At 44.4% G+C, this 24,949-nt stretch overlaps 1 protein-coding gene across 14 annotated transcripts in view; it reads right to left on the reverse strand.

Moving 5' to 3' along the window:
- Positions 1-24,949, reverse strand: part of IQSEC1 (IQ motif and Sec7 domain ArfGEF 1) — a 334,245-nt gene that overhangs the window by 97,738 nt on the left and 211,558 nt on the right. The window contains exon 1 of one of the 14 annotated variants that reach the window (XM_064668015.1): positions 1,788-2,106. The exons of the other annotated variants lie outside the window; for them this stretch is intronic. The gene's annotated coding sequence lies outside the window, so the exon portion shown is untranslated. Of the gene's footprint in view, positions 1-1,787; positions 2,107-24,949 lie in introns of those variants that run through there. 14 annotated transcript variants of the gene reach the window in all.

Here is a 24,949-nt window from a genome sequence, read left to right on the forward strand (position 1 = left end):
CCCAGCACGGACTGGGCTGGGGAGAAGGAGAGAGCCCCACATTCCTCCTCAGCTGTGCTGGGCCACACACAAGGCCTGGCAGAACGTGGGAGAACAGACGAGTCTGGAGTTGCAGAAGCCAGGCTGAGTGTCTGTGCCTGTGACCTTCTCAAAGTGACAGTGTCTCACCCCCAAACACCCTGTGCTGCACCGCTGCCACACCACTGGCACCTCCCAGTCTGCTTAAAGACACTCTGGATTTAGATGCTGATCTCATTTCACCCCCCAAATCTGTTGACCAGGGGACCTTCACAGTGTACAAAATGTAGGTCCAAATTCACTTTTTCATCCCACCCCTATTCCACAGCACAGAAACACTGCTGACATTCATATCAATGAGCATATGACAAGTCAAGGTATTTCTCATTCTGTTTATAAGAATTCCCATAAAACAGCACTCTGGCTATGAATTTTAACTCAGCTTATGACTTCAGTGTATTTTTCAGCCCTTTACTTCCAGCTATTTGTAGAAATTAAAAGCTCCATAAGCCCACTGTCTCCAAACCAAACAGCTGTGCAAAGCCTAAAAGCATCAACTGTGCTTCTACGACTTTTTGAGAAGCAGCTCATCTGAGACCTTTGGTTTTTACATGGGAATCTTGCAACTTCCTGCCCTGGTGCTGGTGGCAGCTCTGATTTCTGCTTCCCTTGTTCCAACCACTCCACAGCTTTGAGGGAACACGGTCAAACCAAACCCAAAGCGGTTTTGAATAACTGGTACTTGGGAAAACCAGCACCAATTAATACCACATTAAAATAAAAATATATCAATCTACTGTCATTAATCAAATATCTTTTAAACCCAACGACCCTGACAGGTATTAACAAAGTTGTTGTAAAAAATACATTAAGCCCAAGAAATGCCTTACAAATACTAAGAGATATAGAAAACCAAACTCAACCCCCTAACTGCCAGCCAGCCCTTATATAAGCACAGAACACCTCCAGACCCAGGCCAGTGCATGGGCTGTGCTTGGGGAACTCTGCTGAGAATCTATTCACATGTGTGTCCCATGAATCCACACCTTCCTATGGACAACACAGCCAGGAGATTGATTTTTTATAACCCTGGAACACACTCATGGTTTGCATAAACCCCTCCTTTCCCAACTGCATCGATTGCAGCGATGGAACAGAAGGGTTTCGCCTCCCCAAACATTCTGCTCCCTCTGCTGTAGCATTGTTTATTGCTCTGGTGATTTATTTAAAAGCAGATACACAAAGAGGAATAAATACATCCAGCAACAAAATCACCAGAAATTCACCCGAAGGGATTCAGGGTGGGCACGGGCTTGATTGACGAAATGCAAATAAGAAACCTGAACCCACAGCCCGGAATCAATGCGAGCAATCTACATAACACAGCACATCAGCTGCGATGATTAACATCCTTATTTTTCTGCTGAGAACTTGATATGCATTTCTAAGGATGAAACACGACATTCCCTTATTTCCAGCAAGTTAAATGGATAGCTCTGCCTTGAAAAGCCTGGGTTTCTATCATTAGCAGGGAAGCAAAACCTTTGTACATGACTACTTCAGGCAGAACAGAAAGCTGTTTAATTAGAAAATGTCATCTGCTGCACCCACAACGCCTTGTTTTGCCCCCCCCAGCCCAATACGTGCACAAACAGAATTTATTAATATTCCCTCCGCCGTCAGCCCGATACATTAAATCATGATACATTAAATCATCTCCGTAGCGAAGCTCCTGCTGCAGCAACTTCTGCACTGCATCATTCACCTACCTCTGACTTCATTGTTCCGCGGGCCGTGGATAAATAAAATCAAACACGCAGGTGGAGCTGTGGCAGTTCCCTTTGCGGAGGAGGTGCAGCACCACCGGAGCTCCAGCCGGTCGTGCCGGGGCTGCAGCTGGGTCAGTCCTCGCCGGGAAGCGCAGGAGTGACGGAGATTCTGTGCTGCTCAGCACATTTACCTCACCCCGCCGAGATGGGCCGGACCTTGGAGCTCCTGCTCAGCAGCTCCAGAGCTCCCCGAGCCATCCCTGTGCAGTTGTGGCGAGCAAAGCAACCGCACTGCAAGGTCAGGGCCCTCCCCAGCCCTGCCACACGGAGCAGCAGCTCCGGCAGCACACGTGAGGCTCGCAGAGATGATGATGCTACGTGTGCCTTCCCAGAACTGAATCACTTCCTAAATTCGAGACTAATTCTCAGGTAATATTCGTTCAGCCCAAAATGGAGCAGATTAGCAACTTACAACTCAAAATCTGGAACAAAATGATGGAGAAGCATCAAAATGCTGAACCGTAACTTTCATGCCCAAGCAGAAAGTATTTTATCTTCTAATTGGAATTTTATTCATGGTTATGTTTTCTCTGGATTATCCTCCTAAATATGTATCAGTCTTTCCAAGCTGCCACAGTATTCCTTGAGCCCTGCCCATTCCCCTGCCAGACTTTTGCAAGGCACTGGAAGGGCTGAGGTTGTGTAACGAGTTGGCTGGGGCTGACTGGTTGAGGGCATCCATCCTCCTCTCAGACCCCACGAGCTGCAAACTGAGCCATTTTACACTCTGGGAACAGCTCAGCACCTCTGAGTCAAAAATTTATGGGTCAGGCTTCTCCAGCCTTCAGAGGAAACAACCTCCCCTCACCTCTTCCCTTCTGCAGAACAATCTCCTGTGACACTGAACTGCATGGGGTTTGCTGGTACTGGGGCAGTTCAATACATGTGGAAATAAACCCCAAAGCACAGCTTGGATCGCTGATGTTTCTTGGTGTAGGGCAGCCCAAGGTAGTTTAGGTTTTAAAATCAGAGATTACATAAAAAAGCAACACTGTTTACACCCGACTGGTGAAACTTGAGCTAAGCTTTCACTTAACTCCAAGTGCTCTTTAGAGCAGGCTCAGCACAGGCTCTGCCAAGCCAGCCCCAGTGATGCTCACACACTGCCATGGGGCAAACAGCAGCAAATCACAGACATGGAATGAAAACAAGTAAACCAGGATCTGGCCAACCAACTAACAGATCTTTCCCACTGTTTTTCCAGGGGATTTGATATCCCTTGAAAAGGAAAAATTTTGAACAAAAATTTCTCCGCTACTTTTCTGGAGTTTTGCAGACGGATGTGGAGGCAGATCAGGAGCTTTATACTGGGAGTATAACACCCACAAACAGTATCTCAAGTACTCCATGCAGCTCTTCCTGCCTGTCACATCTGTGCAGCACGTGTTCCCATGGGATCCCACTGCATCATCCTACTGACTGCATTTAGCCAGGGGTAAGGAAGTGCCCTAATCCTTTTCCCAAAACTGAGAAGGAGTTTCTGTTTACTGCTTCACTTCTTACTCCCCAGACCCCTCAGATCATAAACCCACCATATTTCATTCAGCTCCATTAGTTTTCTGGGATGACACTACTATGGTTACTTCTGAAGTCTGTTGACTGAGGAGGACTGGAAGCTCTTCCAAGAACTGGGAAGCACTGCAGAAGTGTAATTCAGGAGTGACAGACAAGGTGTTCCCCTTGTGACAAACCACAGAGTAAGTCACCCGAAAGCCAGGCTGTCACCCCAGGCTGTCAACCTCAAACCCCTGCACCAAACCCCGCAGCATCTGTAGGCTGTTCCCCCTCCTTCCCTATCTTTTGTGTTCACTCTCCCCCAGTACCTCCTCACAGATGGGGAATCTTTCTGGTTTGCTGTTCCAGGGATGTGTTCCTTCCAATATCACTCCAACCTCTCAGTTCTCTGCAGGGATGGAGGGAGCAGATGCTTTTTTAGGAGACAGAAACAGCACTTTGTGAGGGCCAGAGCGCTGATGTGCATTTTGGGATAAAGCCCTTGTGCAGCCAAGGGAGCTCCCTGCAGGGAGATGGTTCAGTGTGGTTCAACATGTAAACATGAGCACACAAAACCAGGAGGAAAATAATTCTACTGGGACAGGAAATCCAGAAGGACTAAAAGGATACATGAGCAGGCCTGTGTGTTTGGCTCCTGTCTCACTTTCCTCATCATTCTCAGCTATTCCTTTGGCATAAGTCCAGGCTCTCCAGTGCAACCAGGATCTCTTAACTGCCTCCCTACGTGAGATCCCTCTGTTGGATGACAGTGTGTCCAGACAGACACTTCCCAGCCCGTTCCCCTCTTCATCTTTGCCATGTAATTTGTCACCAAACAACAGAAAGCTCTCTCTTTTCCAGGGTTCAAGGTCAAAACACACACAAACCAAAATCCTAGGCAGAGTTTTCCAGTGGCTGGGGCATCGTGCAGGCTAAGGGGCCTCCTGCACCCAAGGCCTTGTGCCACGGCCTCTGGAATGGCATTCCAGTAGAGAGAGATAAAAGAACAGGAAAAATAACCCTAAACTGAAAAATCTGAGTGTGCTGCCTCTCCAAAATCAGAGAATTGTTAAGGTTGGAAAAGACCTCTAATATAAGCCCCACCAGAGGTCCTTACAAACTTGCTTCAGCTTTCCCTGTGGAAATAATGGAGATGATTTCACTCCCTTCTGTTAAACACTTCTGAGATTCTTCAGTGCAAAGATGCCAGATAAGTGCAAAACATTACTGAAATACATATTGGTAAGAACAATTTATATCACTGTCACAATATTTAAAACAAAAAGAAGACCATCAAGGTTGCACAGTTCCAGACCAGCTGGAGCTGCTGTGAGGTTGTGGAATGAGCTGGCTGGGGCTGACTGGAGGAAGGTATCCATCCTCCTGCTCCCTTAGACCCCATGAGCTGCAGGGCTGGTTCATTTTACACTCTGCCTTAGTTTCTTTGTGTTATTTTTACTGCACTGCTGAAGTTGTTTGGGGAGATGGATTTACTATTTACTTTTCCTTATGTGTTCCACTTCAAACCTCCCAATAGTTCCATGGCCTCAGCCTGTTTGAAAGCAAATCAGTGATGTCACTGTGAGGATTTTGACCTTCAGAGACAGAAAACCTCACACTGTGCATTTCAGACACCTGGGATTAGGTACAGACACATAAGAAAAGCAGCTGGAGCATGAGGAGTCCAAAAGGGCTCTGTAGTCCCAGGAAAAGGCGTGTTTGCAGGAATACTGATAAGTGGTGAGTGAATGACACTGAAGTGGCTGGTTTGCTCTTACACAGTATCATCTGCACCTCTGACACCAGCTAAAAGTCCAGCACCTTCTCAGGGGAGTCTCCCTGAGAGTCAAAGCAGACAAAGCTCAACATGCCGCAATGATCTCACTTTTATTTACCTCTGTAAACTCAGGGAAATACTAATAAGCATTTATCAGAATTATCCTTGTCCTACAGCAGACCTGTAGACGAGAGAAAGAGCCAGGAAGTTCCTCCCTGACTGGCTGCAGGTTGAAAACTGCAGCCAAAAGGGCATCAACCTGAAATGTGCTTCCCTTCTGCACTCAGGCTCGTCCAGCTCACCTGCACAGCTCCCACTCCGTGTGCTGCCACATCCAGGGCTGGCAAAGGTGCCAGAGGGACCATTTTGGGTCTCTTTAGCTCCACTGAACAAGATCCCCAGAGGAGCCCTCCTGACACCAGCTCAGGACGTGAGCACAGACAGAGTGCACGTCACATGTTAGTTTGGATTTTAACACACCCTAAGGAAACAATTCCAAGCTTTTCCCCAAGGAGAACACATCCTGGAACAGCATTGCCTTGTCTCCAAGCGGCCTGGCAAGCCAAGGCACCTGCTGTGCTCTCAGTGACCACTGCTGCCTCTGCACAAAGCAAGAGACCAAACCATTCCAACACCCACGGGTTTGCTTGGGAGAACTTGGGCTTGAGCGCTGGGTCATGGCCACACATTGCCTTGCTTCTCCAGTACAACTGTTGCATTCCAGAGCCAGAATCCTCCAGCCTACCCTGTCAAATTCAGCACTGCACTGCCTGGACTGAAGTTACCCGGATTGGGATGGATTTAACAGCTGGGACGTGAAGGGTGAGGTGTCCTGGCTCCAGTGACTGGCAAGGATGTTTCTCTAGCTCATAAATACAACTGTAAAAGGTCTTGGCACCCTCCTGAATTCAGAAAAATCTTCCCTATATATTCCATAAGCGTATTAATAAAAACAGATAAACTCTAAGTAAATGTTACCTGCTGGGTGCAACAATTATGACCTCTAAGAGTTATAGGGGGAAAACAAATTCACTCTCAAAGAGTAAATTATTTTCACTATCATTTTTTCACCAGAATCTCACATGATTTAATTTTTAAGATAAATTCAAACCAATTTTTTTTTTCTCTTCTGGATTAATGGCTGCCAAAACAGAGCTGAAGGGAACCTGTATGTGCTGTCACACACAGTGTGATTTCAATTACCTTTAGAATAATGCCCAGGCAAGTGGGAAGAAATTATTATATAGAAGGCTGGAAATTAGAGGAGAGACAGAGCGGTTTTAGCTATATTCTTGGCAATAATTTAGCCCCAGCAATGAAGATATGCAAGAACAGCAAGCCAGATAATTTCACTGCTGCTTTCTGTGGAAACAGGAATGAATCCTGTACATTGACACCTTCCAGCTTGTCTGCAAAGAGGAGAAACTGCTGGGAACTGAAACAAAACTCAAACAGTGCTGGGTGATGTGAAACCCAGTATTTTTGGGAAATAGAGAGATATGTGTGCTGTTCCTTCTGTATATTTTACTTTCCATATTGGCCAGTTTAGCTGCATTTTTTGAAGCAATAGCAGGTGACATGTGCTGTGGGGGTGCAGCTCCATGCAGAGGCTGCTGTGCTGCTGAGGGTACCTTTGTACCTTGCTTTCCCCTCCTGGGGTTTGGTGCTGTGCTTCAGTAAAACCTGCTCTGCAGACAAGGACTCTGGTGCTACTGTGGCACCTGAAATGGTCTCAGACATTCCACAGTGCAGAGAACAAGCTGCCAACCACCCCAGCACCCACTGAGGGAGGAGGCAGCAGCCTTTAGCACCGGCTGTGTTTCACAGGTGGGGACACTGAGGCAAAAAAAGAAGTCAGAGGCAAGAATTTGGGTTAAAAATGGAGTATCACTGCACATCCCATTCGTTCATTAAAAATAAACCCCAAACAAGCAGCATGTGTTCAAATGCTGAACAGCCTTAACAGCGACAGGATAATCCTGAGGCTGGGTGGGGTTTGTACCCTGCTGTCAATAACTACATTTGTAGAGACACCTTCTTCCCTGCAGCATATGGGTGATGTGGGGCATTTCCCAGGGAGGACAATGATTCCTACCCCCATTGTTTGGAATGATGTCTGTCTCCAGAAGAGACCAATTTGTCTGTTTATGGGTAAAGCCATTGGGTTCCCTTTACTCAGAGGCTGTCACAGGCTCTTTTAACAACATCATCACTGGCTTTGCAGAGACACTTTTTGTCATTTTGCTGTAGTTTATTTGATGTATGTTTATTCCTTTAGTGATGCAGCCTCAACCCCATTCTCCTTATTTCCCAATTGGAAGTTTAATTGCTGGCAGGGCACACATTGAGGGGAGGATAGAGACAATGAGGACAAGCCTGACTGCAGTCATTGCACACAAGGATCAGAGTAATCACAACCAAACCAGCCCTGGGAGTAACACAACACTGGCATAGTGGTGGAAAATAATATACTTTGAAAGCTAAAGCAGATTCAGATCTTGGCACAATTATATTTAAAGAAATTTTTATATTTAAAAAAATATTTAAAGAAATCCATCAAAGAGTGAGCTGATAACACTCTCAATGCAGTGTAAGTTGGAATCTAATATGAGAAAAGTTGTTTACAACAAGGGTGGTAAAACACTGGCACAGGTTGCCCAGAGCAGCTGTAGCTGTCCCATCCCTGGAAGTGTCCAAGGCCAGGTTGGATGGGACTTGGAGCAACCTGGGCTAGTGGAAGGTGTCCCTGCCCATGGCAGTGGGTGGCACTGGATGGGCTTTAATGTCCCTTCCAACCCAAACCATTCTGGCATTCCATGAATTAGGTACTTATGTCTGGCTTAGTGCAAGCAGGCCTTGTTTCTAAATATCCAAGTCTTTTGCAAGGGTTTAACTAACCTTTGTTATTTGGTTGATTTCTACTTAGTTCTTTCTTACTGAGACTGATTAGTCTCACTAAACCATTCCTCCCTCCTCACTATCCATGCTCCAGTATCCCCCTGAAGAAGGGTAGGTAGTTCCAGGAACTCTCTTTCCACCTCTGAGAGTGTCATATATTTTACAGTCCCTGATGTGATGCTTCCCTTTTGCAGATCCCAGCTCCTCATTTCTCACCTGCCTGTGCTACAGAGCTCATTTACACTGAACCCCCTGGGGATTTTCCACTGTCACTTCACACGGTGCCTTTCCCATTCCTGCTGCTCCCGTCCCCTCTCAGGACCCCTCCCTGTCACACTGCATTTGCTCCCAGCTCCTCGTCTCTTCTCCCCAGGGCTTTTGGAAGGCTCTCATCAACCTTCCTTACAGGTATTGCACCTTAAGTGCTCTCCAAAATTAAAGTTACTCCTGCTGCTCTTGATTTGCTTTGATTTTTCTTTTCACTCAAACAAACCATCTTGGCAACCACGCCTGGAACACACTGATCACGGTTCTGCTTTATTTTTGAACTGGAGGAGGGGCTCTGTTTTAGCTGTAGCATGAGGTGCTTCCAACACAAGGTAATGTCTTGTCTTGCTTAGAGAAACACTCCACTCCCATATTACTCAGGAAAACAAGGTGAATTTGATCCTTTTCCCCAGTTTCCAGCTATGTCATCTGGGTTTCTTTGTTATTTTTTTTTCTTCTACACTTATGGCAACAAAACAGCAAAATCTAGATTTAATTTTTAAGATATCTGCATATATAACTACAGCTTGTTAAGGATTCCCAGCACAGCCTGTTCACTTGTGTCTCCTCAGAACTGGTCCAAAATCCAAGTCACAGAAAATCATCTGTAGAACCTGCAACTCATGAATATACAGTCATGACTGATATGAAATTTTAATACTTGACTGTGACTAAATGAGATAAGCATATTACAAAGAAGAAGGTTCATAATAAAATTCATTTTCCAAGGTCCCTTTTGCAAAAGGCAGCTCATTTCTTTCACACAGAGAAGAGCACTTGGACATGAAAAAAAGGGTTTGATTCTCAATCATTCAGATTTCCTTTCTTCGTTGTTCAGATTTTCAGTCTTCTCTGTTTTTAACTAATTTGTTCAGGAAAAGGAGGCTCAGATGAAGAATAGCCCAAAGAAAAAATGTGCAAGGAAAATAATGCCTTAAGATAAAAAAAAATAAAATAAAGCTCAATGTGAATTTTTAAATGTTCTTACAAACAGCATCACCTCCAGAAACAACTGGAACTGGACTTGGGGCTGGACTCTGCTCTGCTGAGCCCCCCCTGCAGAGCTGCCCCCAGCTCTGGGCTCCAACAGCACAAGGATGTGGAGCTGCTGGAGCAAATCCAGAGGAGGGACATGAAAATGGTCCCAGGGCTGGAGCCCCTCTGGAGCCAGGCTGGGAGAGCTGGGGGGGTTCCCCTGGAGAAGAGAAGGATCCAGGGAGAGCTGAGAGCCCCTGGCAGGGCCTGAAGGGGCTCCAGGAGAGCTGCAGAGGGACTGGGGACAAGGGATGGAGGGACAGGACACAGGGAATGGCTTCCCACTGCCAGAGGGCAGGGACAGATGGGATAATGGGAAGGAATTGTTGGCTGTGAGGTGGGGAGGCCCTGGCCCAGGTTGCCCAGAGAAGCTGTGGCTGCCCCATCCCTGGAAGTGTCCAAGGCCAGGTTGGAGCAACCTGGGCTGGTGGAAGGTGTCCCTGCTCAAGGCAGGGGGTGGGACTGGACGGGATTTAAGGTCCCTTCCAACCCAAACCATTCCATGATTTTATGAGAGAAGGCCCAGCAGTCTGAAGACTGACAAAGTTTGATTACAGCCAAATTAGTCAAACCTCATTATGATTTGGAGACAGAAGTCCAGCCATGGAGGATGAATTACATGTTGTCTGAGAACACCTTTATCTTGGGTGGCTTTTTTATTATGTGCATATTACAAGAAGGACATTTTTGTTTACTAGAGGATAGTTTTAATCCCACCAAGTGATCCATGAAGAAGTGCAGGCCTTATGTCTACTCAAGCTCAAAACTTTGTAGGCAGCTGGACAATTATTTGGATTGTTTGACTTGAGCAGAGTCCTGGATAGTTCAAGGAAACCATATTATCTACAAGATAAATATTTTGAAGAAAATATTTTCAAATATTTTCTCCCCTTTTTCCAGATAAGGCACATGAGATGGGGGGTTAGGGTAACATTGTGACCTGTCTCTGAGCTGCTGCACAATGACATGGATCAGGCAGCTGTTCTGGCTCATCCATCACCACATCTTTCTGGGTTTTAGGGGTTTTTTTTTAGGTTTTTGGTTGGGTTTTTTTGGGGGCTGGGTTTCCAGCTGGATCAGTTCCTCCATCTGGTCCTTGGCCCTGCCCCACACAAAGCTTGTGCAGCTCAGCAAGGACCAAGAGCTGCTGTTTGAGGAGGCAGAGCCCATTGAAATGGGCGTCACATGGTGCCATCAGCTGCCAAAGAGCAATTATGAGCCAGCCCCAGAGCTGGAAATAGAACCCTTGACTTTCAATCCTGGATGTAATAATTATTTTTTATTCACTTTAAATATCCCTTTTTCTCCTCCTCCTCCTCAGTAAAGAAGAGATGGTCTCTTTCCATCTTTAGAAAAAAAGGAAAAGCTGTGAAAATAGAGCTAAAGAAATCCATAGAAAGTATCAATATTGGAAAAATATTTAGAATTCTACTTTCTATCTCTGGACTTGCCCACAGCTGTGTTCCCCCTCCTTTCAGGGACAGACCTTCCCATGTCCAATAACATGCACCAGTTATGATGTGTAAGTTATTTTCAGAAACCCATGAGTTTCAGTGTCTTATAATTAAAAATTATTAGAAAAATCCCCCCAAAAAACCATTTCTATCAATACCAAAATTGCCTCAGGAGAGATTAACCAGGTAGCTAAAGTGCTCCTTAAAACCTCTGTGTTTTCTGGCTGATGGGTTTTTAATGCAGGCTCCTCTTCCCCCTCCCTCCCAAAAGCTGAAGACAACAAGTTGATAAATTTTTCAGTAGTTACATTCCATACAACTCATGGGAATGTGTTAAAGGACTGGATCTGTGAAATCAGAGATCACACAGCAAATGCAATCACATGGGTCTGGAAACAGAGTCTGGGTACAAATACAGAGACAGTGATGGACAAAAAGAGCCAGTTCTGAAACCAGCTCAGCTGGACCTGGCAGGGAAGAGCAACCAAAAAGCCACTGACTTTGGTGGGGTTGTCAGACAAATTAAGTAGTGGCAACTTGACTACAGACCACTTGCCATTTGGTTTTAATCTATTTACAGTGTAAGAAAGCAAATTAGCAGGGCTTATTTCACAGCTGTGACCGGGTGGTCATTCAACTGCAGCTGGAGTTTGACTTTTTGGTATTAGAAGTCACCAAAACCAGCTGTAGAATTATTCCAGCTCTGTGTGCTGTAGAAAAGTTCTGCAGCAGCCTCTATTTTCCAGTCATAGTTTTCCCTTTCAGTTGCTTGTTAATGATCCCAGGATCCCAGACTGGTTTGGGTGGGAAGGGACATTACAGCCCATCTCATTCCACCCCCACTATCCCAGTTTGCCCCAAGCCCGTCCAACCTGGCCTGGCAAAAGATCAAATTTATTTCCAAATTTTTTCAAAACTTCACTTCTGAAAATGTCTCTAAAGTGAAAAAGCAGAATCAGCTCATTCCTGACTGTGTATGTACAGGTACATCCACCACACAGGTCCTGCAGCTCCTGCAGTTCATCAGCAGCTTATTGGAGCTCCCTGGCAGACATCCCACAGCACTGCAAATCTGAGAGAAACACAGAAGGCAGGATAATATCACTGTGGGGATTTTCAGGTGTATCACTTGGCTCCTTTACTGGCAGCAGCAAACCAGGAGTTGTAAAAATTACGTGCCGAGGGGAAGGGTTTGTTTCTTTATTCAGTTTAACTGTCAGTCCAAGATGCAGGGATGTAAGGAAAAGCCTGCAAGTTAGGCATTAAAAACCTAAATATATTAATGTCAGAGTGCCAGAGGGCAGCCTGGCAAGGAACCATTGCACTGGAATCACAGAAGGGACTGCAGGCACTCATCTCATCTGTCAGCTGCCTCCTGTTCTCCAGCAAGATCCTTGCACCAAGTTGGTTCCCTCTGGGAATGTTGGCTGCTCTTGCTGCTGATTTAAACTTAATCACTGTGCCTGCTCTGCAGTGATAGGCTTGTGAAACAGGGCTGAGACCTCAGCAAGAACCACTGCACTGGTCTGGCCTTCCAAATTCAAGGAAAAATACATCCCACTTTTCCCTGGGTGTAACAAGGGCCTCTCTGGCTGACTGGAGAAGTGGAAGCTTCTCTGGCACCTGTGGACCACCAAAGATGGGCTCACTGAGCCCAACAGAGCCCCCCAAAAAGGTAAGAATTGCCTTTTCAATGCCAGCTGCTGGGGTGAGCACATGGGCTAGAAATGACTACTGGCACAAGAAGAGTGGGTGAGTTAGGAGTGAGTTAAGGCAGAAATAAAAATACTTCTAGTTCTGTAAACAGCAAAACGATCAAAAATGACTGAATTATGAGAAAACCCCATCCAACATGCTTGTCTGTAGTGGAAGGGATCAGCACTGATAGCCCAGAAACTCCCATTTCTGCCTTACCTCCCTGTAATTGCTGCTGCTTCCAACATTTATTAATCACCCAGCAGTACCTGTAACTATAATTTACTTCTTACTGGTGTCAGGAAGAGGTTTGGCCTCTGCAAACCTCATCCTTCAGTCTCCTATCAATGGGTGGAAAGGCTGGACAGCAGGCTCAGGGTCTCCATGAGTTTTGCACACCCCTGGATATTGGGCCCCTGCTTTCCCATAAATGCTGTGTCACAGCATCACACTTTGCCCACCCCAAGGGACTTCACCAGGTGTATCTGTGCCCCAGGAAAGACCCAGCATCAACTCTGACAGAGGACAGAGATAGAGCTGTTGCTAAAAAAATTCAATATATTTTGAAATGAAAACAGACACTGATGACTTTCAAGCTGCTCCACTCTTTCCAAAGGAGGAGCTGCTCTTTAGAAATAAATTCCAGTATGATAAATGAGACAGGAAGAGCAACATTTTTCCATTTCCCTCTTGATGAGTGTGCTTTATAATCCCTCAATCCAGCATATATACAGCTCTTCCCAGTTGTTATACTGGTTAAAAAGATCAATTCTTTAGATTGATCTGCTAGAAAACATGTTTTATTGTTTTAGCAGCCCTTTCTTCCTAAAGTGGCTTTTAAGAAACCCAGTGTTACATGTAAATTCAGTAAAGAGAGTAGCTAACTAAAAATAGTTGTAGTTTAGTAGCTACTGAAGAGAGCAGCTAACTCTGCTTTCTCTGTACTACTCATTGTGTGGATTGGTTGTGTGACTGCTCAGAGCTCTGATGAATCAAGTCAAAGAGCTGGATCATGACAAACACTTGAGATACACAGCAAGCAGGAATTTATTCTTTGCTTTGGAATCAGGTCAGCTTTAAAAACCCCTCCTAATAAAATGCCAAACAGTCAGCTGAAGGACAGAAATACAGAAAGAATGGTGTTAATTCCCAGTTCCTAAAGACATATGTATTTTTTGAAGGGTATTTATGTCGAGCTAAAGGTAAGATTGGTCTGGTGTCACCTCCTGATGTCAGCGCACTGCACTTTGCCCCAGACACACATCCAAAACCCCAGAGGGATCCCCTCACCCAGCCTCGTGCAGCCTCTGAAGGACAGAAGTCAAAGCTATTCCAAAAGGCCAGGACTGAATGAGCACTAGGGCAGCTTTTCTATTTTTGTTTCCAAATGGTGCTCTTTCTGTGGCCTGTGGAAATCACTCAGCTCCCAATTAACTCTCCTGACCTGTAACTTCATTTCTTACAGAAGATACGAAGCGTGTCAGGAGAAAACAGAACAAGAGCATCACTGCAAGATGTGCAGAGAAAAGGGAAATGGCTGCATTAAAAACTATTATTGAACATGGTTCTGTGATGAGTTGGCAAAATGTGCAGCCTGTCCCTACCTCTAGCAAATGAATAACATTTATCTTCCCTTCGTGCTCTTCAAAAAGCTTTTTCACTGGTGAAAGAATCGGCAAAACCAGCAACTTGCCAATGTTCCCCCAGGAAGGGCCCTTTTCTGTGGTATGTATAGAGCTTTAACTTCTGGGATGTGAGGAGCAAACTGAATTCCCGACCAAGGACACATCACATATTGTGCATTTTCCATATCTGGTGCTCAGCACTCAGTGTCACCTTGTGCAGACACCAAACTTCTCAGGCCCTCCAAGGGGGGTTGTTCTGTCCTCTTTTCTCAATTGCCCAATGTAAACAATAAAAGTTAGCAATGCTTAAGCTCAGTGTTAAAGCAAAACAATTTGGGTGAAGGTATTCAGAATGAATTATAAGGTATGATAAAGATATTCCCCCCTTTTAGTGATGGGGCCCTATGGCACTGAAAGTCAGGATGGAGGGAGCCCACTGGGGACCATGGCAAGGGAATGGGAGGCTCTAAACCAGCACTCTGCCCTCAGACTGTTCTTTCTTTATCCCAAAATGGGATTAGTTTGTATTTCTGCAAGGCAGGTGCACGCTCTGCACAAATCCCAGCTGTGCACGTTGTGTTATGATGGAGCACAACATGAATTTACACAAATATCCAGAACACACAGAGGTCAAACCCTGGCAGGGCCTGCCCTGCACATCCTCCTCCCGAAGCACAGGGTGATGGGCAGGTCTGGCCTAAAGCAACACAGTCCTGCTGGAAGGTACAAATGCCATGGCACTGGATGGGGAGGTCCTTCACCAAGAGTCAAGGGAGAATTCTTCAGGCATTTGCACATCTTCATTACAGCCAGAAATGCTTTATTTAGCACAGAATATCACAGAATATTCTGAGTTGGAAAGGACCCACAAGGATCATCAAGTCCAACTCTTAAGTGAATGGCCCATGTAGGGATCAAACCCACAACCTTGGTGTTATCAGCACCACGCCCTGACCTATTTCTTTAATTTGCTTAACCCTGGTCTTAGGCAGCAACAAGGGATAGTTTGATTTGTCACTGGAGGAAAACATTAGAAAACAGAAAAATCTCCCTCAAAGCCTCATCCAGGGCTCCTTGTGCAGTTCAAGGTTTCAGTTCTAAGGGTACCACCAGGCCACGGAGTCATTTGTTTCAAGCAGCAGTTGGTGGCATGGAGCTCTCAAACCATGTGTACAGCCTGTCAAATCTGTAATTGCCTCTAAAAAATGACCCCCTTTGTGCAGGGAGTTATTAATGAAACTGTCCAGAGAGAAGAGAAAATAGGAATCTTGTCAGCAATTTGTCCTGATACCTGAAAACACATCCTAGACCCAGCAGTTTCTGAAGTTAGAGGCTCCCAAAATCATTTCAGTTTTTCTAAATGCTGGAAACACTCTGAGCAGATCAGTTCCCTTTGTGTCCTCCAAAGCCCTCTTTGCCTCTTACCAGTTTGCTGACTGCTCAGTGTGACTCCCTGGAGCTTTACAGAACCAATTCCTTGGGACAGATCTCCTACTCTTCCCAGTGTGGGCTCCAACCAGGTTTACAGACACTCAGCTTTACATTCACATGTAATAAAATATGCACATTGTTTGCTTGGGCTCTACTGGCCAAACTATCCCAAAGCTGTCTTTGGCCCTCCATTTGTGTCATCTACAGATTTAGCAATTATTTTCATACCAGAATATTAAAATTTACGTAGTTTGATATCCTTATGATTCCACTTAAACTCAGCTGCTCTGCAAGAATTCCAGTTTACAGCCATGTTTGGAGAACTATCAGAATTGCATCTGCTGAGAGGATTTGGTGTTCTCCTTGCTTAGATCAGTAGTCTCCAAAGGGGTTTGCATTGTGACCCACTGGAGTGTGAGAAGATGGTCTTAGAACTTCAATAGTACATGGACATAATTTCCAAATATACAGATACATTTTTCACTGATAGAGGTTCTCAATCAAAAAGTTTGGAGGCCACTGCCTCGGCCTCCAGGTACCACTGCTGCCTTGCAGGCACTAAAAAGGTCTGGTAGAGACAGAAGTGAAGCCTGTTTCAATTTAAGTCAATAAATACCACCTCTGTTAAAGACAAGGACAGCAGAATTAGTTGCATATTGGCTGTTCTCCAATTCTATCAAAAATCAGGAGCAGGCTCCCACACACTATCAATTGTCTAAATCGTCCCTTTCTTCTCAAACACAGATATTACATGAACTTGCACTGCTCTGGCTTCTACTTTCCTCATCTCCATAAAACATACTGGAGAGAATCAGTTGGCCAAGACTCCTAAAAGCATTTGGATTCAGTTTATCCAGATGTGCTGCTCTTTATCTTGTGGCAACACAGATTAGAAAATATTAGTAAGATGTAGAAAACATTTCCTCCTTTGGCTTCCAAACCAAAATAAATAACCTGAATTCCCTTTTTATTCTGGCTTTACTGACAAATCTTCCAGCTGTAATTAGTAGCATTCAAATTCTTTTTGTTTTAATAATTAAAATATTGCCCCCTAACTGTGGTGGCATAAATTTGCACTTCTTTGGTTATCATTCAGAACAGGTTTTTGGATAATATATTCGGCAGAGTCACCTGCCTCTTCTCCATGTGTTTGCACTCAGATTTGTGTAGGCACTTGCATCACCCTGAGCCACTGAGGTTGGATAACAAACCAGCCCCATGGACAGCACAGGCTTTTCCTTGACCAGGACAGAGCCTCTGCTGCTCAGAAACGAATCATGACCCTTCCCTAGCCCGGGTTCCATCCCAACCAAAGCAACACAGCTCAGAAACCACCCGACTATGACCTCAAACACCCGAACGTGGCACTTCCCAGGTCCGGGAGTGACTTTTGTCAGAGGAAATGAAACACCGAGAAACCAGACACCTTTACATCAAACGAGAAAAAGAATCGGGTGTTACATTTGAAGCAAATATAAACAATAAACGCGGCAAAGTCCGTTCTCCCTGAAGTTGGTCCTGACCTCCATCCCTGCTCAGGAGCAGGGCAGCTGCTGGGAGCCCTGGATGCCGAGGCTTTGCTGGGTCAGTGGCACCACCTTCAGTCCCTCTACCCGGGCTGGATGCTGGGCTTTAGACTGACAAACATTTCTGTTCCCAGAAACATCTCTGCTCTTTCAGTCACCTTTTCACTAGCAAATAGGAACGTCTGCACTGGTCAGATATGACAGATGTTTTACTGTTCAAATTAGCTTCACATTTTTTGCACACGTGCTAAAAATAATGTATTTGTCTTGCACATCCTGAATGCAGCAGTGCAATTTTAATTGTTCTGATTTTAGATATATATCAATGCTAAAGAGAACCTAGTTCAAGAATTAAGCCTATTTTGTAGTACTAAATCTTCAGGTTCTCAAGGTCTCCTGAGTGGGAGTGAGCACAGAACAGAGGGTTTTACATCAGCCTAACAGAGCACTTTAATGGGAGTTTAAAAGCCTGAGTAATTCCCCCAGCCAGGGACACTGGGGGTACGGTGCTGTCTGGAGCAGTGCTGACTGTCTCCTTCAATTATCTGTTGAGCTGTGGCAGTTCACACTTAATATTCCTGCTAAATAAAGAATTTCCCTTCAGATGCTACAGCATCTTCCTTTAATGTCACAGCTGACCCACTCACTGCATTTTTAACTAGGAACAGCCTTAAACCAGCACTCAGCCCTCCTTAAACCAACCAAAGTCCACACCTGGGCATCAGTTTTGGTCCTTAAAATTTTTCAAAGATCCTGCTTTGTCTCCAGAATTTCAGCCTAAGTCTTATCTGAGGGTAAATGTCAAATATCCAGCCCTGAGATCAGGCATGAGACAGGCTTTGCACTTCATCAGCTGGGGAGGGAACTAAAGTATTGAACTGAATAACTTTGATCTCACCTTGAAATAGTAAAACTTCCCTTTGGAATCTTGTATACATTATTTTATATGTAAATACACACATACATATTAATATGTACATATAACACAGAGACACACGGGCACTGTTCTCCCTTACCTGGGGCAGGTAAATTGTTGCACTACAGGTTGCATGCAATATTTAAACTGCAAATACCTTTCAGATACTCATACTTTTTTTGTATGTCCAGAATAAATTCCATTGGACAGATCTGTAACTGCCTAAATACCTATAGATTGGTAATTTTTACCTCTGCAAAGCAATACAATTGCTCGTGGCTCCTGTTGCAGAGATACAACGCTCTGCCATCCGAAAACATGATTGAACTCCAAACCACCAAAATATCTGTTTTATGTGTCACTGCAATGTAGCACAGAGGAAAGATGACCTTTTGAAAAGCAGTATAATTGGCTCAATAACAAAACTGGGGACTTACATATTATATTCCCTTCATTTCCTCAAGAGATTGGAGATCTCCTCAAACACTGCCTCCATTCCAGCTTTCCCTGTTCTTTCCAGAGCCTTCTTCCAAGCTTGCACTGCCTCTCCCAGATGCCTCTACTTGGTTTCCTTTTCTTTTTTTTCAGCCTTTCCATTCAGTATTAAATCACAGGGGAGGAATAATGGCCTGAATCACATGGCTGAAAACAATCTGACCCCCAAATTTACAATCAGCCCCTTCATCTGGTTACCTGAAAATGTTGTGGAACATTTTTAGACAATGTTTTAGAAAACCTGTTTAAAGAAGAAATTGGAGTGAAGAAATAGGTGTATTTCCTGTGCTCTCCAACACGTGCAAGATGCACCCAACACTCCCTACCCTGAGTTCCCCTCAGGAACACGCCTGCTGTGGGGGAAGGGTTTGGCAGAATCACAACCAGACCATAATACACAGGATTTTATGCCCTTTGATACCACAAACATCCCCCATGAACCTCTCCAATGAAACCTGGCACAACAACCCCGAGTTCCCTGCACCTCCTCCCCTGAGGGCTGACAGCACCTGCAGCTGCTCCTAAAGGCTTGGAGAAACCACAGGTCTAAACTCCCTGTTCATCAGCAGAGCTTTCCTTCCCTGCCCCACCATGCAACTTCTCTCGTGTATTGCTCTATCAGATCTACTCTTGCTTTATTTCAGCTGTTAAAAACCACCCCAAACCCAACAGACACCAGCAGTTGAAGTGGTAGAAGCAGAATCCCAAGTTTCCATTTAGTTCAAAACATCTGCAGCTTCATTACATGAAGGTTTTTGAAAGCTTGCTCACCACAATATAAAGAATTTAATAGCCACAGAAATCACATAAGATATACAATTACTGCTTTATTGTTGAGGTATAAACATGACTTTATAGATTCTCCAGTCTCTAGCTGAATTCTGTGCAATGAGATGATCATTTTGAACACACACCGTATCCTTGTAACATCTGTAGCTGTGGGACTAAGGAGCTGCTGTACCACGTGGTTACAGTGCCTGACATTTAAATATTGCCTTGATAGACTTTCCAAACAATTATTTGCACACTCCAGCTGTGCTTGGGAATACTGAAGGAGGAAGGAGGGATACTTTGAAGAGGGAAACAGATATAAAAGCAATGCGAGCTCATGGCAAGGGCTGGGAACAGTAATTATCTCAGTGTCTCAGTTCCAAAGGACCAGGAGTCATTTTTTGAGTGGGAAAGCAGATTTAGGCACTGCGTGGGTTAAAAAGTAACAATATTAAACAGCAGAAGAATTAAAGGCAAGAAAGAAATGCTCTTGCAGCGTTATCTCAAGACACCCTGAGCCAGTCAGTGCAGCCATGGGAGTGCTGCATGAAGGAGCCACAGAGGGAGCTTCAATCCTTTATAACACCACAGCTGAGAGGCAAAGGTTTAGCATCTCTTGCTGTTAAAAATTGATCTAGATTGAGAACACTTTCCATTGAACAGGAGTAATCTTCAGAAAATGTTTGTTCCTTCCTGAATTGCAGAACACCAAATGATGGGAGGCACGTACGTCCCCCTGCCTTCCTGCCCTCTTTGTTCTCCACACCCCTTGCACTGTCTTATTACACAGCTAATCAGATGCTAAAACTGGTTTTAATTGAGCCTGGAAGACAGATTGCTGTGTGCTGAGCACTGAGGGGGAGCAGGGTTTAGCTTATATTAAAATGATGGAGTGGACTCAGCAGCTGCCCAGGCAGCTCGTCAGGCCCCCCTGGTCCTGCAGGCAATCAGAGACTTAAACACATGCACGGCTTTTGTTTTTACAGCCACGTTAAAGAAACCCAACAAACAACCCCCCCAAACCAGGAGGCATCATCTGCAGAGCAGGCAGCTGATCCCATTCAGCAGGACAACATTTGGGAAGGGTATTACCAAAGCACATGGATCTGTTCACCTGGTAACAGGGCTGATCACTGTAAAAGCAACTGAAAATGGGAAATAAATGGAGCTGCTCAGCTTTCAAAAGGGAAAAGAGGGATGGGGGACAGGGAGAAGTGATGGGGGGAGTAAAAGCCAACAAGACTTCCAAAACTCACCCGTTATTCCCTGTAGATCAGCAGAAGCCAAAGTGTTCCTGTGAGAGCTCTTATTTCCATTCTTCTATCGAGTCTTAATACATTCATACTTAAACTTCTTTTTTTTTTTTTTAAATTCTTCCTTCAAAAGCAGTTTTGGGTAAATAATGGAAAAGGCTGTGAGCTGGAGGCTGTGTGACTGCAGACAGGCTCAGACACCAGGATGGAAAGCTCCTTGGAACTGCCTGTCAGCTTTACACCTCACTTGTGAAATTAAGCACGTTAACTATAATTAAAACAGATTATCAGCCACCTGTGCTCTGGGCTTTAGCAAGGTGCTTGGCCAGGGCACCAGTCCCATTACAGCAGATATGGAGCGAGCCCACATCCATAGGATGCTGTGGATGGAGAGGGAACTCAACTGGCAGCATTTGGAAATGCACAGGGGGCCCGATTTTACAAAGCACAGCCTTTGTGAATATACTGGGAGGAGGAATGAAGCACAGTGCTCCTCACCGACACACACAGTTCCTTGGGCTCACTGCTGAACACCTCTCCATGGAAAAACAACTCCAAGATATAACAGAACATTTAGTTTTTGTAGCCTGCCTAGTATAGTAATTTTTTACCCCAACTTTGGATTTACTGGGTGTTAAAACACACTGTTTTTATGACATGTGGAGGTGTTTTCCACGAAATGATGGTTTGCTGAGATCTCTAGAGCAGGACAGGTTCAGTGACTGACAATCTGCTTCAAGGGCCTAAACCTGCTTAGAAAAACTAAGCAATATTGCACAGAATGAGGTCTGTCTCTCCATTCAAGTGTTCAGCTTTGTGGTTTGCTGGGCATTTGGCACATCCCAAATCCTATTGCTTAAGCAGCTTTCTGTGGGAACAGGCCTGCTGCAGTCACTGCTCCTGCCCCTGAGCCACAGACACAGCCAGAGGGCACAGGAGGAGAGAGGGAAAGGCCTTTCCTTGTAACCATCACCCAAAGGATGTTTGTCTGGGTTGGCTGCTGTACACATTTAGCTGAATCTATACTTAGAATGTCTAAAGCTAAAAAAGGCATGGCAAGATCAACAGAAAAGAGACACCACAATGTTGGCCAAATGAGTAGAAATTGTTACCTGCAGACAATAGAGATTTTCTACACATCCTGTTGAGCCAATTGCTTCAGTTTTGGAAAGCAGTTTGTTTCTGGTGGTGCCTTTGCATGTCTGTGCAGTCAGAACAGGCCAGCTCACAAGCTAAAATATTTCACTGCCAGTGGAGTGACTTCCAAAGTCTGCTTTATTTTGAAAAACAAAGGAGGATACAGATAACTGAAAACTCTAAGACAGCAGAATTATTCCAAAAGCCATCAGTTTGAGGTACTAAGAGCAGGCACACTTTATATACTTTTCCAAGTTCATTGGTTCCCTCCTGAGGGCAAAAGTGAAACCCTTGTTGAGTTAGTGGGAGTTTCCCCACTGACCTTCAATGGCACCAAAGCAGTCCCTTATATATTGCATTTTCATTCCTAAGAACCACATTTAAATAACAGATTTATTTGGAGATGGATTCAACAGAAGAGTGATCACAGCGCCTGGCAGGATGAAAATTCCTCCTTGCCCTTAATTCCATATGCAGCACACAAATGTCATGGACAGGCTGTCACAGAGCATCTACAGATGTCCTGGCAGAACCCTCCAACCTTGGGATAAATATTCAAGCCAAGTAAATTTAGGCAGATGTGTCTTCCAGGTTTATGGAAGCTTAAACTTTAAAAGTAGGAGTGAGGCTGCTTGCTTTTTGTTGTTTTTTTCCCCTTCTTCTCTTTTTTGACAGGTTTTTTCAGTGACAAAAGCAGAATACTGTACTTTTCCAACCCAAACCCACAAAAGATCTAAACCAGCATTTCTCCAAAAACATTTAATTAGGTTTCTAGTCTAACTTTGATTTTGAATCCGAAGTTTTGAAGGTATTTTGAACACTAACCAGAGATTGGGAATATCATCAGTTTGACCTCTGTACTTCATGCAGTGGAAAATAAGATTATAGAAGAGCAATCATGCAATACCCAGCTTCTGTTCTGTTCAGACCTTCTTGCCACACTTTCTAGAGTTTAGAATCTGTTTCTGTCTTTCTTACTCCTTATATGTAAATTCCTGAACCACACTGGGAAATCCAGGGAATTTGAACCAAGAGAAACTGTAACCTCCCACCATTCAGTCTTCCAAAACTCAAAAAGGCTCCAAAGACCAGGAATTAGAAACCTAAGTCCTCATCTCCATGAGAAAACTTGCTCTACAATACTGAAGACCTATTTAAAAGCTACACAATTAAATGAACACATCACCAAATGTATTATTATAGAGTCAGAGAATCCCAGAATGGTTTGGGTTGGAGACACCTTAAAGCCCATCCAGTCCCACCCCCTGGCAGGGACACCTTCCACTAGCCCAGGCTGCTCCAAGCCCCGTCCAACCTGGCCTTGGACACTTCCAGGCTGTTTAAAAGTAGCATATAATAAAAAATCAACCCAAAGACAGTGACTGCATTGCTATGTTTTTATATATCTACCAGTGATGATAAACTTTACAGCCAGGCTGTGCTACACCAGTGGTAAACATCAAAACTGCCTGAAATTTTTATTGATTATCCTGTAAAAGCATGCAGGCTTTAACTATCCACAGAAACAGTAAAAGTAAATATAACATTACCCCTCTTTTTCCTCGTGCCTTTTATTCCTGTCCTTTTTTAGGGCACCCTTGGAAACTCAGCTGTAGTTGGAGTAGGAAGGGGCTGCAGCACAAAGTACCTCACAAGCAGCAGAACACGTGCTCTGGGGAAACTTCCCTCCTAGCTCAGGAATTCTTAGTAAAAGTCAATAGAGAAACCATATAAATATTTGATAGGAATATAACAAATTGCCTTAATACTGGAAGGGTCAGGGAAAAGAATAAAAATTCCAGGGGAACATTTGAACGTATCTGGTAGATAAGTTATGTCCCGAGATCAACCAGCTGGGATTTGAACTCTGGACTGACCCTCAGCTGGACAGCATTTGTTGCCATAGCTGGTTAATTAGAAGGATCTCCAGCTTGAAGAGGAGGAAACACTCAAAAAATATTTGCCAGAGAACAATATACCTTCATTTGAGGTTTTTCCAGTGCCTATCTTCTTTTCAAGAACTAACACAGTTATATTTATTTGCATGTGAATTAATTATATTAAGCCTTTTGCAGCCTTTGCGAGGAATTACTTTGTGACACGTAGGTCGAAGGGGGGAAAAAAGCTTCAGCAGCAGCAAATTCCCCAGACACGCCACCAATTCATTCAGCAAAAGTAATTACTTTAGCAAATGTTTGTGTATTTTTGTGCCAAGAGGAGGATTGCAGGTATTTTTATAGCTGGTTAGAGTTTGTCAGTCTGATACCCAGAAACATCTACTCAGTGTGATGTAACACTGACACAGCTCTTATCAAAAAAACGGGATGTTTCTCCGACAGAAGGATTTTAATAAGTGCTAAATTTCATTCTTATTAATGAATTCGGAGCTGATGTCATATGGTCCCTAGATTTCCCCTGGAGATACAGATTTTAGAAGTCCAGAGGGAAATGATAATACCGTGCACTGCTTTGTTGACATATGAGCTCTGAAATTACCATTGGAAAAAAATTCCAAGGTCTGCAAAGATAATTTCACAGCCCAGAGTGCATCCCAGCCCTGTGCTGAGGAGTTTTAAAAGCTTTTTGAAAGGAAAGTTATGAAGAATGAATGAAGAGCACACACTTGGGCCAGATTTTAAGGCAGTTTCTTAAAGCACTGTGCAAAATTCATCTCCCTTTTTAACAATCACCGACTGCTTGGACAAAATATTTCCCTCCCTTCCCTCTGAGCAGAGTTAGACATAGTGAAATTCATCTTTTGTGCTCTGATAGACATGAAAAATTAGAGACAGTGAGGGAAAAGGCTGAGACTTCCTTCTGAGGCCTCTTGTTTTTACCAGTGCATCTGTTTTGGACACATATGGATGTCAGCACCCCAAGGACAACGAGGGCTTTTTTCTGTGTCTTCGATGAAAAATGAGGTGCACAGCTCCTCTTGTTAATAACATCATTAGCCACTGGCTTGGAGGAGGCAAAGAGCACGTACCTGACCTCAGCACTCAGCAAATGAGAGCCAGGAGAGCCCCCTGAGCTAATGGCTGTGAGCAGACACTGGCAGAGAGCAGGTCACCACCTCGCCCAGAAATGTCCCTTGGAAGGTTACACAGGAGGGAAGAAGTTAGCAGTGCTTTGTCATTCCCTTAAAGTATAACAAAGTCATGAGAGGTTCTCTTCTCCTCTTCTGAACTTTATTTTCACTTTAGAAAACTCAGCTTTACGCTGCCCCAGAATTACTACTGCAGAAAACTACAGAGTCCAGGGTACTCCACACCTTCAGCCCCTGATTTCAGATCATTGACAGTCAACAACAATCAGGAGAAAATCTCTA

The sequence above is a fragment of the Pseudopipra pipra genome, chromosome 11 (assembly GCF_036250125.1).
Source record: "Pseudopipra pipra isolate bDixPip1 chromosome 11, bDixPip1.hap1, whole genome shotgun sequence".
Taxonomy (NCBI): domain Eukaryota; kingdom Metazoa; phylum Chordata; class Aves; order Passeriformes; family Pipridae; genus Pseudopipra; species Pseudopipra pipra.